Source organism: Gopherus flavomarginatus, chromosome 8 (genome assembly GCF_025201925.1).
Source record: "Gopherus flavomarginatus isolate rGopFla2 chromosome 8, rGopFla2.mat.asm, whole genome shotgun sequence".
In the NCBI taxonomy this organism is placed as follows: Eukaryota; Metazoa; Chordata; order Testudines; family Testudinidae; genus Gopherus; species Gopherus flavomarginatus.
Genome location: NC_066624.1, coordinates 18,800,957 through 18,816,594, shown reverse-complemented (window position 1 = coordinate 18,816,594; position 15,638 = coordinate 18,800,957). Strand labels below are relative to the sequence as shown.

Below are 15,638 nucleotides of genomic sequence, written 5' to 3'. Positions count from 1 at the left end.
TTGTAATTAAGGATAGCTGTAAATCACAGAAGCAGAGCTGTTGAAGTTTATGACTGTATAAATCTGATTAGTTACTGTATAGTAAATTCTTGCAGACTGTACATTTATTAGACGTTCATTGTTAAGAGCCACTGAACGAAGGAGGTTACGCAGAATCTCTCATGAGGCTGTTACAGCATTCCCGACATGGCCTAAAGGCTGGTGGGTTTGACTGGCTTTTTCCCCTAAGCATGTCTCTTAATGGTACCCCTCGTTTCCAGCTATAAAAAGCTATTTATGCAGCGCTGTAGAAAGGGTGTTTATTTGGCTGTCTCTGGAGAGAGTTTCGTTGTCTGAGAAAAGAACCGTTCCACTACGGAAACGTGTGAGCAGAGGGCAGTACGTGAGAGGACAGCTGTGAACATGGACGTCAGTCTGCTACTCATCAGGGCTAGGAGAATATTTTAAGTACCTGCCACAATGCAAGGATAACACACTGACCAGTGTGTTATGGTCACCCTCTGTGCCCAACATGGGCAGTTGGTATCAAAGGCCAGGGGAGGCTAAGCTTCCCCTATCCCAGGCCTGTGGCCATGCCTATGCTCTGTCCCGAGGCCCTGCCCTCACTCCTCCACTCCCCCGAAGCCAGCAGGGCTGAGCTCAGCTCGGGTCTTGGTCCAGTGGTGACTCTGGCTGGTTGCCCATGGCAGCTGGGGTGGGGTCAGGCCAGGGGCCCAGGGTGGCTGGGGAGCTCTAGTCAACCAGCCAGCACGGCTGGGGTGGGTCGGCTGGGTCTCCTCCAGTTGCAGGGAGGGGGGTTCAGGGCTCCTCTGGTTGCGGGGGCTTGGGGCTCCAGCGGGCGAGGGTGTGTGCTTGGGCAGAAGGGGTGGTGTCTGGGGGCTAGCCTCCCCAAAAGGAGGGTTCACCTGCCACCCATGGTGCCCAGAGGATAAGAGTCTGTTACAGCTCTCAGCTAGGGAGCATGGCTCCAACAGCAGCTCATGGTTTTTGCTCTGGAGGTCTCTGGCTCAATCCTTTGCCTCAGTCAAGATTGCAGCTGTCACACAAGCTCAGCTGATTAATTTGGCTAAATCTATCTCCTAATCTCTCCTGCTCAGCAATACAGGGCTGCTCCCTCCAGGAAGTTTTCCAGTACTCTGTCCTGGCTACATTTGTATCCCAAGCAATAAGACTTTCAAACACTCAACTTGTGAGATTACATTCCATAGTGTACTAGATTTTGGGTCCTCACAAATGAGGACATTCAATAGGCCTTACCTGAATGAATACCCGCAAGCAGAAAGTTGAAGGCCTGACATAGAACTTCCCCGAGTGCACAAGGGTAGAGTAGTGACAGGAGGACTGCGGGCACTCAGGAGTAGGAAATGAACAGCAGCCACAGAGCTGGTAGTCATAGAGCGAGGAGCCTCTAGGGAGGCAGGACTCCATGGGCAGTTATTAGGGTCAGGGTTGAAGCACACACAGATTTTTTTGATTGCTTTCCTGCAACATGTGCATCCTAAATCTCAAGGATCCAGCCTTGGGGAGAAAACCTTGCTTAGAAAAAGCACTCTGATTGTTAGCTGCTGCAGCAGGGTGTAGTAACGTTATTTCCTACAATGATAGGAAACTCCAGTGATTAATCTACTTTTTTTTTTATTAACCAAATGCAAGTAGAGAATTATCCACCAAAAAAAAACCAATCACAGATGAATACAAAACAAAAGCACAAATCACATGTGTAGGACTAAGGTCAGGGCAGGCAACCTGAAGCCGTTGGCAGATGAGGGAATTATTCTGCCTCTTACTGGACCTGAGTCAATAATTATCATTTCTAAACCTCAATGGGTTTCTGATCACATGGCCACTTAGCGTTCTCAAGGCAGTTCTTTCTTCAGTGGCCTCCTCGCCCACAGAGGTGCATCTGACACTTGATGCCTGTTTCTCTTGTTCCTGGTGCTTTTCATTGTCAGCATGGATGTACAGTCTCTAGCCTTCTGGAGGTCCTCAAGAAATGGAAAGACAGTCATCCTTCTCCTTAGCTGCCTTTAGACATCATGTTCCTCTCTTGGAATGACCCGCTGCCGTGTTTATTACACATATTCTTGGTGTGGACTGTTACATTAGCAGGTTGCCAGCCACTTTTTGTTTGGAACAGAACATCTCTCACTTGCAAATGAAGGTAATGGTTTGGCATTCTTTTGGTATTTCTCTGCTTCTAGTATCCTGGTGCACAGCTCTTTTAGGGGGCAGACAGTGTCTTTGTTATGTTTGCATAGTGCCTAGCACGATGGGCCTTGGCCCCTTGGTGCTACCATAATGAATACTAAATACTTCAGCATTATCTAGCTCTAAGACTTTTTCTATAAACTGGTGATCTCAATAAAGGCCTGAGAAAGTGTGTTGCAATATTCTAGCAATGCTAAGTATGGATCTCTTGAAACAACCAGGGCTCTTTTATCAAATCAAGTGTAGCTGTTTATATTGACTTTTGCTATCATAGCAAGAGTTTGACATGGTGTACTCGAACTGGTAGATCAAAAATTGCCAGAAAGAGCCACTTGTGAATTGTGGGCCATTATCTCTTCTTAACTCATTATACAGTGAGTTCTCACATTGCTAATTGATGTGTTGGGCACCAGTTCATTTTAAAAATGTGAACAGTCATCCACCAATGAGTAATCTTTTTACTTTTAATTGAAATAGATCTGCACCAACCTTGGACCAAGGGTGATGGCTCATGTGGTTTCAGTAATTCTTTTGCATTCTGCCTCCTGCATTGGCTGTAGATTTCATACTTGGATGCCTTATCTTCAATAATAGTATTCATGACTGACAAGAATAGGAGAGTGAGGCGCTATTCGCACACTTCTCAATCCAGATTATGCGCTCATGGTGTGTGGTAGTATGATACAATGTCCTTTGTGCAGAATCACATGATATGCGGGAATTTCATCTCTATAGTCCAAATAAATATTGTTGCTTGAAAGTGCTGGAGCTTTTGCCATTGGCCATTCATTTGAATTACCATTAAACGTCTGTAAGATTCAATCATGTGTTTCTCATCAGAGCTTCCCAAACCGCATTTCAGAAATGGGTCATACTTGAGTCATGTGACTTCGGACTCTTCCTCCCACTGCTCCACAAGCACTGTATAGTGTCATCCCCCAAATACATGCCTCCTTATATAATGAACAGAAGTAATGCCAGGAGGCAAGAACTTTAATTGGAAACTGGCACTTCATAGCAACCCCAGGGGGAGAGGCTGTTGAGGGGGATCCCTCTGAAGGAAGTTGGCAATAATATCCTCTTGGAATTAAGATCTCCCTCAGTCAAAGCACCATGGTCCCTGCTGGCACCAAAAGGTGTAGTTTCTACCCACGACTCTCCCTTTGCCAAGGTCAATTTTACCCATTGTCAAATGCACATATTACATGTGATGTATCATCTAATTTTCTCCAATGCCTCCCAGCTGCTGCCATAGGTTCATGGCAAGCCTTTCCATAATCTTTTCATATTTGTTGTCCTCTGAAGCTTAGTCTTAATTTTGCTGGTAAATCCAGGATCTGTATCTTTCATACACAGAGATTATTCTTCCTTTACAGCTCTGTGAACCATTTGCTTTATTACCCAAGTTAGATTATGCTGATAATACAAGGATCTTCAAGAAAGCTGAGATCACTTTTTAGCTGGTGCCACACAACGGAAACGTCTGTGCATGTTCATGAGCCCAGGTACCAAAGGACAGATGTCCTCATCAAAACAATTGGTACCCTAGCTGGCAATCTAAAATGATCGAAGAATTAGCTTACAATGGGCCATGGAATCTGAACTCCTTACTTGCACCTAAAGCTTGTCCATCCAGAGCAGGATGGAGGTACTTTTGCAGGATGGGATAGGGGAACTTTGCACTGCAACTGTTAGATTGGGATCAGTTCTGTTAATAATTAGAGAACTTCAGTCTGCAGGCCTGTCTGAATGGTACCGTTCATGGCAACAAAGTGCCCTGATTAGTTTTTAAGGCATGTAGATGAATCCCACAGTCATGACATTACTATAGACAACAAAATTTATAAATGTAACTAATTTAAAATATAAACTATACATTTTATACATTGAGTAATGTGCCTGAGTCATTCCAAAATGGAGCATTCAAAGTAAGGTTTAAGATGATAAAGTGAATATTTGAATACGAAGTGTTGCAAATTTACCATAGGAATAAAAATGCACACTTCATTATTTTAGATAGGGTTTCCATATTCCACTTGCTGCTTTGATCTTCCGATATGTTTTGCTGGGTAAGCCAACATATTGGCATATGAATCAGCCCATCTGGCTCCATAATTTTTTAAGCTTACTGCCCAGATACACACACTGACTTCCAGGAACTTTCCTGATTAGTAACACATTTATGTTCAGGCTCCTGTGGTGGTATGATTTTTCAGCATGTATCGAATTCAATCTGTTTCTTTTCTCATTTAATTTTTTATTCAAATATTGAAATAGCTGTAACAGCAAAATGCGAGGCAGTGGTATACAAATACATAACCCAACACAAGAAGAGGTTTCTTGCAACAGTCATATGTAGTCATATTAGAATGTCACTTAAATATACAGATTCAATCCTGCAAACTCCTGAGAGCTCTCACCTCTCATTAACTTGCATATTATGTATAAATATAGGGACGTGTATATTACAATGCATGTTGCATTGGATTAGAAGAGGGATTCTCAACCTGGTGGTCATTCTGCACCTCCCATACTGTTAAATGGGAGGGGCACAGTTATATCCTGGCTAGGAAGAATAGAGATTCAGGGAGTTACAGTATAAAAAGTTTGAGAGCCACTGGATTAGAACACTATTTTCAAGGGTAAATGACTTACCTGAGGGACATTGACATCTAAATTGACAGAAAAACAAATTAGGGGCGTAGATCCTATTGAAGTCAAGGAGAGTTTTAATTAACTTGAATAGGAACAAGGTCAGGCCTAAATAGAGAGGTTAGGAAGAAGGAGAAAAAAACGAACAAACCAGGAAGTAGTAATAGCAAAGGATGTGCAGCTGACCTACCATCAAACTGACACTGTTGGTGCAAGAGTGGTTGGTTTCTCTCATACAGAATGTACCTGACAATGCACTGTATGAAACTGTAGTAGGAATAAATCTCAACTCCTTGCCTTCTTGAAGATTTCAAGTGGACTAGAAGAAAAATACTCTGTACCATAGACTCATAGATTCTAGGGTCAGAAGGGACCAATGTGATCATCTAGTCCGACCCCCTGCACAAAGCAGGCCACAGAACCCTACCCATCCACTTCTATAACAAACCCCTAACCTATGCCTGAGTTATTGAAGTCTTCAAATTGTGGTTTGAAGACCTCAAGCTGCAGAGAATCCACCAGCAAGTGACCCATGCCCCATGCTGCAGAGGAAGGCGAAAAAGCCTCCAGGGCCTCTGCCAATCTGCCCCAGAGGAAAATTCCTTCCCGACCCCAAATATGGCGATCAGCTAAACCCTGAGCATATGGGCAAGACTCACCAGCCAGCACTCAGGAAAGAATTCTCTGCAGTAACTCAGATCCCATCCCATCCAACATCCCATCACTGACCACTGGGCATACTTATCTGCTGATAAAGATCAATTGCCAAAATTAGGCTATCCCATCATACCATCCCTTCCATAAACTTATCAAGCTTAATCTTAAAGCCAGATATGTCTATTGCCCCCACTACTCCCCTTGGAAGGCTGTTCCAGAACTTCACTCCTCTAATGGTTAGAAACCTTCGTCTAATTTCGTTCTTGTATCTACATTGGTACTAAGCTTAAATAATTCCTCTCCCTCCCTAATATTAATCCCTCTGATATATTTAGAAAGAGCAAGCATATCCCCCCTCAGCCTTCTTTTGGCTAGACTAAACAAGCCAAGCTCTTTGAGTTTCCTTTCATATGACAGGTTTTCCATTCCTCGGATCATCCTAGTAGCCCGTCTCTGAACCTGTTCCAGTTTGAATTCATCCTTCTTAAACATGAGAGACCAGAACTGCACACAGTATTCCAGGTGGGGTCTCACCAGTGCCTTATATAACGGTACTAACACCTCCTTATCTTTGCTGGAAATACCTCACCTGATGCATCCTAAAACTGCATTATGTTCTGTATGAACAACACATCAAAGAATACAGGATCTTCTCTACGAAGAAACAAACCTGAATCAGTAACATGGATCCAAGCACCAAGAATTTTGTGGGAATTTGGATTTGGATCCAAAATTCACAGCTTGCTTTTGAAATCCCAGATCCAAACAACCCCAGTCTGTGTGGCAGTCTACATCTAGACCTGCAATTTGCACTGTAGTCCATGCGTATATGAGTTTTTCATGTTTAACTCACCAACATGAAAAGCAGAATATACCCAATTCTAAAAGAACTTTATCACTAGGAGTTCTTATATGTCCCATGTAATTAGACTGACTACACTTACCGTGGATTGACACTGCGGCAATCGATCCACTGGGGATCAATTTAATGGGTCTAGTGAAGGCCCGCTAAATTGACTGCAGATCACCCTCCCGTCGATTCCAGTACGCCACTGGAATGAGAAGCATAAGGGTTTCTCTCATCGACCCAGTGTGGTGCAGACACTACGATAAGTCGACCTAAGCTACGTCAACTCCAGCTGTGTTATTCACATTGCTGGAGTTGCATAACTTAGGTTGATTTAACCCTGTAGTGTAGACCTGCCCTCAGTGTGGTCATATTCAGTAGAAAATAATATTGATATAGTGCCTTCTCACTGGTGTCTCACAATACGATCAGCAGAAGGCACCACAGCTACAAAGTAGGATTCAGCCACAAGCCATATTAAAATTTAGTTTTTGAGATATTAAGTCTTTGTGAAGCAAAAGAAATAGAATGTCACCTGCAGTTTGGAAGATATTCCTAATGGCTGGAACAAAATGAAAACTGCCCAGCACCCACCTGCCATTAAGCTCAGTTCTCCCCTACATGGGGACTAGCCATCAGAGGAGAATAGAAATGCCACACGCTGAAACTGGGGAAGTTTCTTGTAGATTCTCCCATCAGGCCAAAGGGAAGACTTAAAATATGGAAGGCACAAGTGGCAAACAAATAGGGGACTCATAATTAAGGAGACATAGCTAAGCGAAGGTCCCAGTCAGCATTTGACAACTTGCTTTCTGTAACAGGGCTAATCAGCCCTGATTACAGAATGAGGCATACCTAGGATGCATCAGGTAGTTCCCTATCGAGAGCAGCAAGTGCCTGCAATGATGGGAAAGCTGTGGCAGAGTCTGCAGAGACTAAGACTCTGGTAGAAAAAACCCTGAGACCAAGTGAATTACCCTAGTAGGGACATCTGCAGAAAAGAGCTTGCAAAGACCCCAGGGAGGAAGGCCTGAGAGGAAGAGAAACCTTGGGTTGTGGGGACATAGGAATGGATTTTGTCTGGGGATTTTGTTTTATTTGCTGTTTATTTTTAGATTAATAAACCCAGTCCCAAGGAATGACATCGTGGACAAGAAAAAGCCTGAAGTGAAGTTTTATTTGAACAGTACAAGAAGGGAAACTGAGACAGGATCCCATTAGTGTGACCCTAGGATATGAGGGGCACCCAGGAGTTGCAAAGCCTGGTTACACCCTCCCTTAGATTCACCCCTCAGGGCCTTCCATCCTTCTCTCACCCTGGTAGAAGTGGGAGGTTCCTCTCCTACAATCTTCTATATGGAGACCCTTTGCCTTCTGAATGCCATCCACTTGCTCTAGTTCCATAAGTGACTGGGCAGCAGGACTTGTTCAACAGCTGTGCTGCCAGGTGCTCCACCAGCTTCCTATGGAACACCACCCTCCACACCAAAGCAAAATGGGATTCCAAAGCAGGGCTGGGGCAGAAGCATAAACTGAGCCTGTCTGCAACAATTTACTCCTCTCTGCACCACGGAGGTATTCTTTGAGAGAGAGAGAGGGGAAAGCCAGGATGAGAAAAAATCCCGCAGACACGTGCCAGCCTTCTCTAACTCTGCAAAGAGGCTTTCCTGGGGGTTGAGATTAAGAGGGAAGCATGGTGTGCAAGCGGCACTGCTCCTTTTGTGATGACTGGGGTGTGGCCTTCCTGCTCGTTGCTCCTGCACCCCATTCCTGTTTGTTTCCTAGTTCCTGCTCCCTGAACTGAGTATTCCAGCTCCTCTGTGTGTGTTGGGTGTGGGCAGTTACTCAGGGCCAGCTGCTACATACCTGCCATTTGGACTGTTATGTTTTGTTCAGACTGCTGATGATTTAACTGGTTCGTGGCTATTACATATTTTCATTGACCACCTGTGCATCTTGCTTCAATTTCCTTGTGTTTTGGGATTGCTGTTCTGGATGCATCAAAGCATTATATTATGGTGACCAGTGGTTCTATTGTGCAACCCACGCTGCCTACTCATCCTAGGGCTGTTAACTGGTGACACTTTATTTGGAATTTTCTGAACTGTGTACCAATCCTGCAACTCTTCCATGCTGCTAAGTTACTCTTGCTGCAGAACTGCTTAAGCCATGATGGCATTGATGTTTATGGTGGACTCCTGGAGCCCACATTCTCCTTTGATGCAGCTGTGCAGTGCTGAAATGAGTATTTCAGTATTGCAGATTCTGTTCTGCTAGAGGAAAATATTTTTTAAAGCTCACCAGCAGCCCAATGAAACCATATGTGAGTTTGCATGTTGTCTGTGGCACGTGGCCCACCTACTCTTGCTCCACAGCAAAAGTTGCTGGCTTCTCGCTGTACCCGCTGTGGTAGTATGGGTCACTTGGCCAATTGCCTGCCTGGCTAGAACTGCTATGTGCCAGAAATGCCGTGTGCTGGACGTGTGGGAAGGAAGGATATTGTAAGTTTGTGTGCCGTGGTACACTGGTTCACAATGAGGGGAGGCCTGCAGTGCATACTGTAAATGTGGAGCTGCATGAGACTACCTTTACTAGGGACCCTGATGTTTTCTTAGTATAACTAAGTACTAGAAATGTCCATACTGGGTATGGAAGGTGCTCTTCCCCTCATCTCCTTTCTGGATCTATACCAAGTTATATGCTCCACAGAGGTCAAGTTTCAGGAAGATCTTGACAGAGCAAAGCCTCTGAGAGTTAATTGACTTGGGGTAGGGATACCGGTTACAAATAGTGACCTTATTTAGCATCCTGTAGTCCACTAAGAGTGGCAGGGATCAATCCTTTTTTACAAAGAAGATCGATGTCCCAGCTGGAGAGGCGGATGGATATATGAACCCCTTTCAAAGGTTCTCCTGAAGGTAGCCCTGGACGGCATATATCTTGGTCTCTGAGAGAGTAGATGTGGCCAAAGGGAAGCTCTGTTCCCGTGGAAGATCAATGGGGCAGCGATAACTGTGATGGGGCAGCAAGGTATCCTCTTTCTTCTTGTCAAACATGTTGAGGAAGTCTTGGTATCTGACTGGTATCACAGGGGCTGTACAAAGAGATGTGGAAGATGTTGCAGTCACAGCCAAATTTATCTGATAGTGGAATCTGGTTGCTGGTTGGTGGTCAAGGGCGGGGGCAGTAGGGGGTGTGGCTTGAATTTGCAGGACTGTAATCTGTGCCTGCAGATTCTATACAGCACCCACTATCCCTGAGAGGGAGACGTTGGTCTTGTTGGGATCCCTGCTCACAGAGCTGGACCCCTATTTCCCTGAACAATCCCTTCCCTTTAAATGGGCTGCTCAAGATCTCAGGAGAACGGGTTGTAGGAGTCAGGTCTAGTGGCTGGAGCAGGAGTCAGGCCCAGTGATTGGAGTCTAAATGCCAGAGCCAAGTATCAAGATGGTCAGAACCAGGAACCAAGACTGAGGCATAGAACTATAGCCAGAGCCAAGGGTTTGAGACAGAGTCAGAGCCAGAAATCAGAGCAGAGGGTCAGAACCGGATTAGCTCGAGGCTTGTCTGATTTGCACAATTATTATGCCTGCATGTAAAAATTGGATATTTACATGCTCAGAAAGCAAGTGAAGTCTCTTACTGGGCAACTCAGTACAAAGACTGGGTGCATAGTTGCACAAACAAGTTAGGTGCAAAATGGCACAATTGACATTTGAAAAAGTCAGAGTCTCAAGAGTTCAGGAAAATGAGCGAGTTTGATATTCTAACAATATGGAGTATGAAAGACTCATGTCAGAATGTCATAGAGCATCAGAAATTAGTGACCAGCTAGCCTGGTATTGCTCACTTACACATTACCAGCAACACATGAACCTCAGAATCCCTGGAGGTTTGGCTCAGGTGAGTAGCCAAAGTTCAGAATAAGCTTATCTGAATCTCTTGATGCCCCAAATCTGAAATAGAAACATAATGAGAACAGGCTTTCCTGGGTGGTTTCCAATACTTCCCACTACTCAGGGTTTAACTCAATGTTCAGTGTTGCTTTGCAGTTCACCTATAATACTAGATTTATTAGCACTGCTAGTTAATCTCACCAGGTGGAATTGTCACACCCAGTTTCTTTTAGTCATTTAAAAAAAAGTCTATTTGAAAATCAGCTACACAACATGCCTTGAAATAAACTCATATCTATATACAAGGATTAGGCGGTTGCAATTTCTCAACACTTTGGACTACCATGATATCTGGTTGAGAATTTTTCAAAGGTATTTGGTGAAAGACAGATTCGGCAGAGCTTCCAGGATGTTTCAAGTACAGCTCAAAATGCATCGAGTCCATGCAGTTTGCTACCGTGGAAGGCTGGGGAAATGATTTATACAGTGGTTCTGCCTTAGAACATGAACTAAAATGTAGCTACAGAGAAAGCCTTTTTTTTTTTTAATAGTTCCCCTCAGACTTTTGTTGGGCTATTTTTTATGCCACCATAAAAGAAAATACAGGAAATTAAACCTCACAAAAATATATTAAAATAACACAGAGTCTGACTTTAACCCAAGAAAGTTAAAAATAAATCCTTGAGCATTTAAACTGAAAGAACATCCTTAGCTCAGTTTGGAAACTCATACTGCCTAGGTAAAGCATTGGTGGTCCCTTCAAGAGGTGGGTGATCTTACACATGCTACGGGCGGCTGTATTAAAGACCAAATGTTCCCCTCATCCTTGAATTGCCTTGTTCTTTCTGAGTTTAGCCTAGTCATTGAAGTTACTTTAATATAAGGTGTTTTGTGATTTAATATCTTTGACACCTGCATCTCAGAGCTGCTCATATGGATTCTGTTAGTGCTTGTGTTCACAGTTGTTTGATAGTGGATAGCTTTTCAATTGAAATTTATTGTCACCCTCAACCACTCCTCAAAAGCAAGACAATTAAATTGCTTTTAAAAAACTCCAGACCCTGAACCACATTATTTATATTTTATTTACATTTCAGATTTATATGAAATTAAATTGTGATACATGAACAACAGGAAAAGGCTATCTGCATATGGGCTAGATAGACTCCCAATGAATTTAGATAAGGCCCCCTGTGAAAAAGGGATGTCGTTAATATGCACTACCACCCAGAAATGCTAATGAATAAAACAGAAGAATGATTCAGAAGATGAAATCACTAAGTTAAATGGACTTTGGATCCCTGTGGTGTACTGAGGACTGTGTTGGAATTGCAGGCTAGTATTTTAAGAGTGGGATGTTTCCTGGTCCTGCTTGCACGCTATGGGCCTCTGTAGTGAAGTGTCTGGGAGCATCAGTCTGAAGACAGCCAGTCTATAGTAAGATGGGGTGAGTTGCGGCTCTTGGTTTTAGGGAGCTGCTATTTCTTTGTGTGTTTTCAGGTTCCTGTGTGCTATTTTTCTGAATTCTAAGAAATAAAGTGGTGTTATACTGCAAACTTCCAACCTGAGTAGTTGACATTTTTATGTAACTCTGTGTGTATGCTGTGAACTAATAGTACCAACGGCTATAAGTAGGAGGAAAGAGATGAAATTAAGCAAAGGAAGTTTTAGGGAGAGAAAAATCAATTTGCTCTGTTACCCTATGCAAAAATCCCCCACAGGTCTCCTATCACAAATGTTATTTGAACCAAAACTGTATAAATCATTAGAAGATACGTTGTGCTAATGAAACGTAGTTAGTCTTCCCCAGCTCTGGTTCCTATGATCCCATAGAGGGTGAAGCAGGATTTGGCTCTGATGCTAAACAACTATAAAACATGTGTGACAAGGTGGGTGAGGTGATATCTTTTATTGGACCAACAAAGTTGGTAAGAGAGACAAGCTTTCAAGCCACATAGAGCTCTTCTTTGGGTCTGGGAAAGGAATTCTGAGATAAATGCAAGGTGGAATAGATTATTTAGCATAAGTAGTTAGCATGTATTCTAAGGGACCATCTGTTAACACTTCTGCAGTCAGATAAAACAGGAGCATCACTTATCCTTTATGACATTGTGGTGTGAACACACTTGTTTTCCCACTAGCTGATGAGGTTAGCCTCAGTCTTGTCTAATAAAATAGTGCTCAGGAGAGAATCATGCACTGAAAGATGATGGTGCTTTTTCCTATTCTTTGGGCTCAGTTCAGTCATCCAGACCCAATGCTGTATTAGTTGCAGGATTGGAAGATGCACCAGGTGAGTGAGCAGTGGTGAGAAGCATCGTGCCATTGTGAGAGAGGAGCAGAGAAGACCCACTCTCTGAAGGGGGTTGTTCGGTGGCAGCCTTAACACATATGCAGAAAAGGCACAGCTTGCATTGTCCCTGGCACCAGCTCCTCTCCATGCAGTGCGATAAGAACACAGCCATGCATGTCAGGATGGTCAGAATGTGGCCCTATTTTTTCCCTCCCAGAAACACCTTTAAGCGTGAGTAGAAGTGATGGTGATAGTGCTGGAGAATCAGCAAATGCAACTGAGCGAATGCAGAGTCCTGAGTGCTTAGAACAGGGTTTCTCAAACAGGAGTCGCCACTTGTGTAGGGAAAGCCCCTCGCGGGCCGGTGTATTTACCTGCCCTGTTTGCAGGTCCGGCCGATCGCAGCTCCCAGTGGCCGTGGATCGCTGCTCTGGGCCAATGGGAGCTGCAGGAAGCGGTGCAGGCCGAGGGACTTACTGGCCACCGCTTCCAGCAGCTCCCATTGGCCCAGAGCAGTGATCCATGTCCACTGGGAACCGCAATCGGCCGGACCTGCGGACGGAGCAGGTAAACACACCAGCCTGGCCCGCCAGGGGTTTTCCCTGCACAAGCAGTGACCCCTGTTTGAGAAACCCTGTTCTACAATCTGTCATCATAATCATCATGGTAAATCCCAAAGGGACATGGCCTCATTGCAGATTGGTCCTTAAGGAGGTCTGGCTTGATATTCAGTTTGTCTATCACTAGCTATCTTGAATGCACCACCAAAGCTTTTGGAGACCACGTGACTGCTAGTCGTGTAACACCATTCGTGGTATATATGCTTCAGAATTTGTTGGACTTCCATTCTAACAACATGTCCAGGCCTAAAAAGCCACCAAACCAAACCAGGGCCGATTAAAGCCATTGCTGGGTTCAGCTTTGATGAAGACAGCAAGAACCAAAAATGTCAATGCGATGTTATTCAGCCTTCCTAAATGCCCATTTTCCACTGCCATACAATAGCATTAGTATAATGGTGTTTTGATAGAACCACAGCTTTGTGACAAGCTTGATGTCACAGTGTCCCCAAAACATGACAGCTATACAAGTATCCACATCTTTTGCACATCCTCCGGCACTCTCATGCCCAAATATTGACAGGTGCCACCTGCTTGATGTCCCATCTAGACAGATTAATATTGAGCTGGTTGTAATCTGGAATTGGAGCCTACTTGATGCTAGTGGCCAGGGACTTTGTTTCATCCCAGATTAATAAGCAGACCAATGTGTGCTGCTTCTTGCCCCACCAGACTGGCCATCAACTGCAGCAATTCACCAAACTGTGCTAACAAGACAATGTCATTGGCATATTTGAGATCTCAGAGCAGAATGGTGTCATCTCAATGCCTCTGACAGCTTATCAACTAATCAATGACAATATTGAACAACCGTGGAGCCATGATACAGCAGAGTCCTGTGGAGACAGCAAAATACAACATGTATCTGCCATTGACTTAAAAACAACTTTCCATTCCATTATAGAGCTCTTCTGTCAATGACACTATCTTCCAAGGGATGCCCGGTCACCTTATCAGATCCCACAAAATTGCTTGATGAACTGAATCACAGACCTGATGGAAGGCTATAATAAGTGTCTCACACGGCTTCTTAAATTCAGCCGTCTACTCCAAAAGCTGCTTCAAAAGTAAAGGTCGGGTAGTCAACAGTGAAATGATCAGGTCTAAAGTTGCATTGAGTATCCTGGCCTTTTCCATGAAGGGCATCATGGATTCTAGATATTAACATGGAAGCAAAGACTTTCCAAGGGACTGACAACCATGTAACACTATAGTTGCCACCAGGGGCAGCTCCAGGCCCCAGCACGCCAAGCACGTGCCTGGGGCAGCAAGCCACTGGGGGCGCTCTGCTGGTCACCGCAAGGGCGGCAGGCAGGCTGCCTTCGGCAGCTTGCTTGCAGAGGGTCCACTGGTCTCGCGGCTTTGGTGGACCTCCCGCAGGCAAGCCGCCGAAGGCTGTCTGCCTGCCATGCTTGGGGAGGCAAAATGCCTAGAGCCGCCCCTGGTTGCCACCTTCAGCTTTATTGCCTGTTTTGAACAGAGGCAGAATGACTCCTTTCTTCCAGTCATGAGGGATAATACTAATTTGCCAGTTGCTCTGGAGGAAGCTATGCAGCCATGGTACAACAATACTCTCACCTGTCTCCAGAAACTCAGGGGTTTCTGGCACCTTCCCAGACTTGAGCTTCTGGACTGAGATCTGGATCCCATCTTGGGTGAAGGAAGGCAGCTCTACAAATGGAAGTGAGACTGGAAATGCTAGACAATTGAGCAAAGTCTTCTACAACCTATACTCAGGCTTAAGTGTAAAGTGTGGTGTCTGTGAGTGAGAACTGCAGCAGCTGGCCCTAAAAGTAATGCCTGTAAAAACTGAGGGTACAGGGTGTATAAACGTAAGGGCATTTTCATCCCTGATCTGCTGCAGGTGCCAGAGCAAGGAAAGAGAGAAGCAGCACCTGGAGCAGGCATGGGGGGCAGCCCTCAGTGCAGCCTAACAATGGCCGCTACAAGACTTCGCCACCATGCAGAATCATCATGGCACAGCCCTGCCTTGACTATTTCCCCCTTCCTGACCCACCCTCTCTGGTTAGCACCCACCACTGAAGACCTTATGCACCCTGGGCTGCTGCAGACGTGAGGTGCTGCTGGCAGAAATGGCTCTGTGCCTAGATGTGGCACCTTGGGTATGCCCAGGATGATGGAGAGCTTATAACTGCTATACAGTCACTTTGCACCAGCCCTGCAGGTATAAAGAGCACAAAAGACAATGATGAATTGGGTCCCTTAGTACAAATTCTGCTCTCAGACACATTCTTGCAACCCTACTGCTCTCATTGTTCCTTGTAGTCAGTGGGGCTGCTAGAGGAGAGATGAAAGCAGAATTTAACCCTCTCTGTTGTAGCAAAATGCCTTGATATATACACACAAACTATTATTTATTTGATCTATTTCCCATATAAACATGAGGTTTTTTAAAGAACAAAAAGCATAAGATTTTTTTTTAAACAAAATTTTAGGTTGAACAA

General features: G+C 44.5%; 1 protein-coding gene across 2 annotated transcripts in view; it reads left to right on the top strand.

Moving 5' to 3' along the window:
• Positions 1-15,638, top strand: part of CHRDL1 (chordin like 1) — a 57,544-nt gene that overhangs the window by 10,721 nt on the left and 31,185 nt on the right. The gene's annotated exons all lie outside the window — the stretch shown is intronic.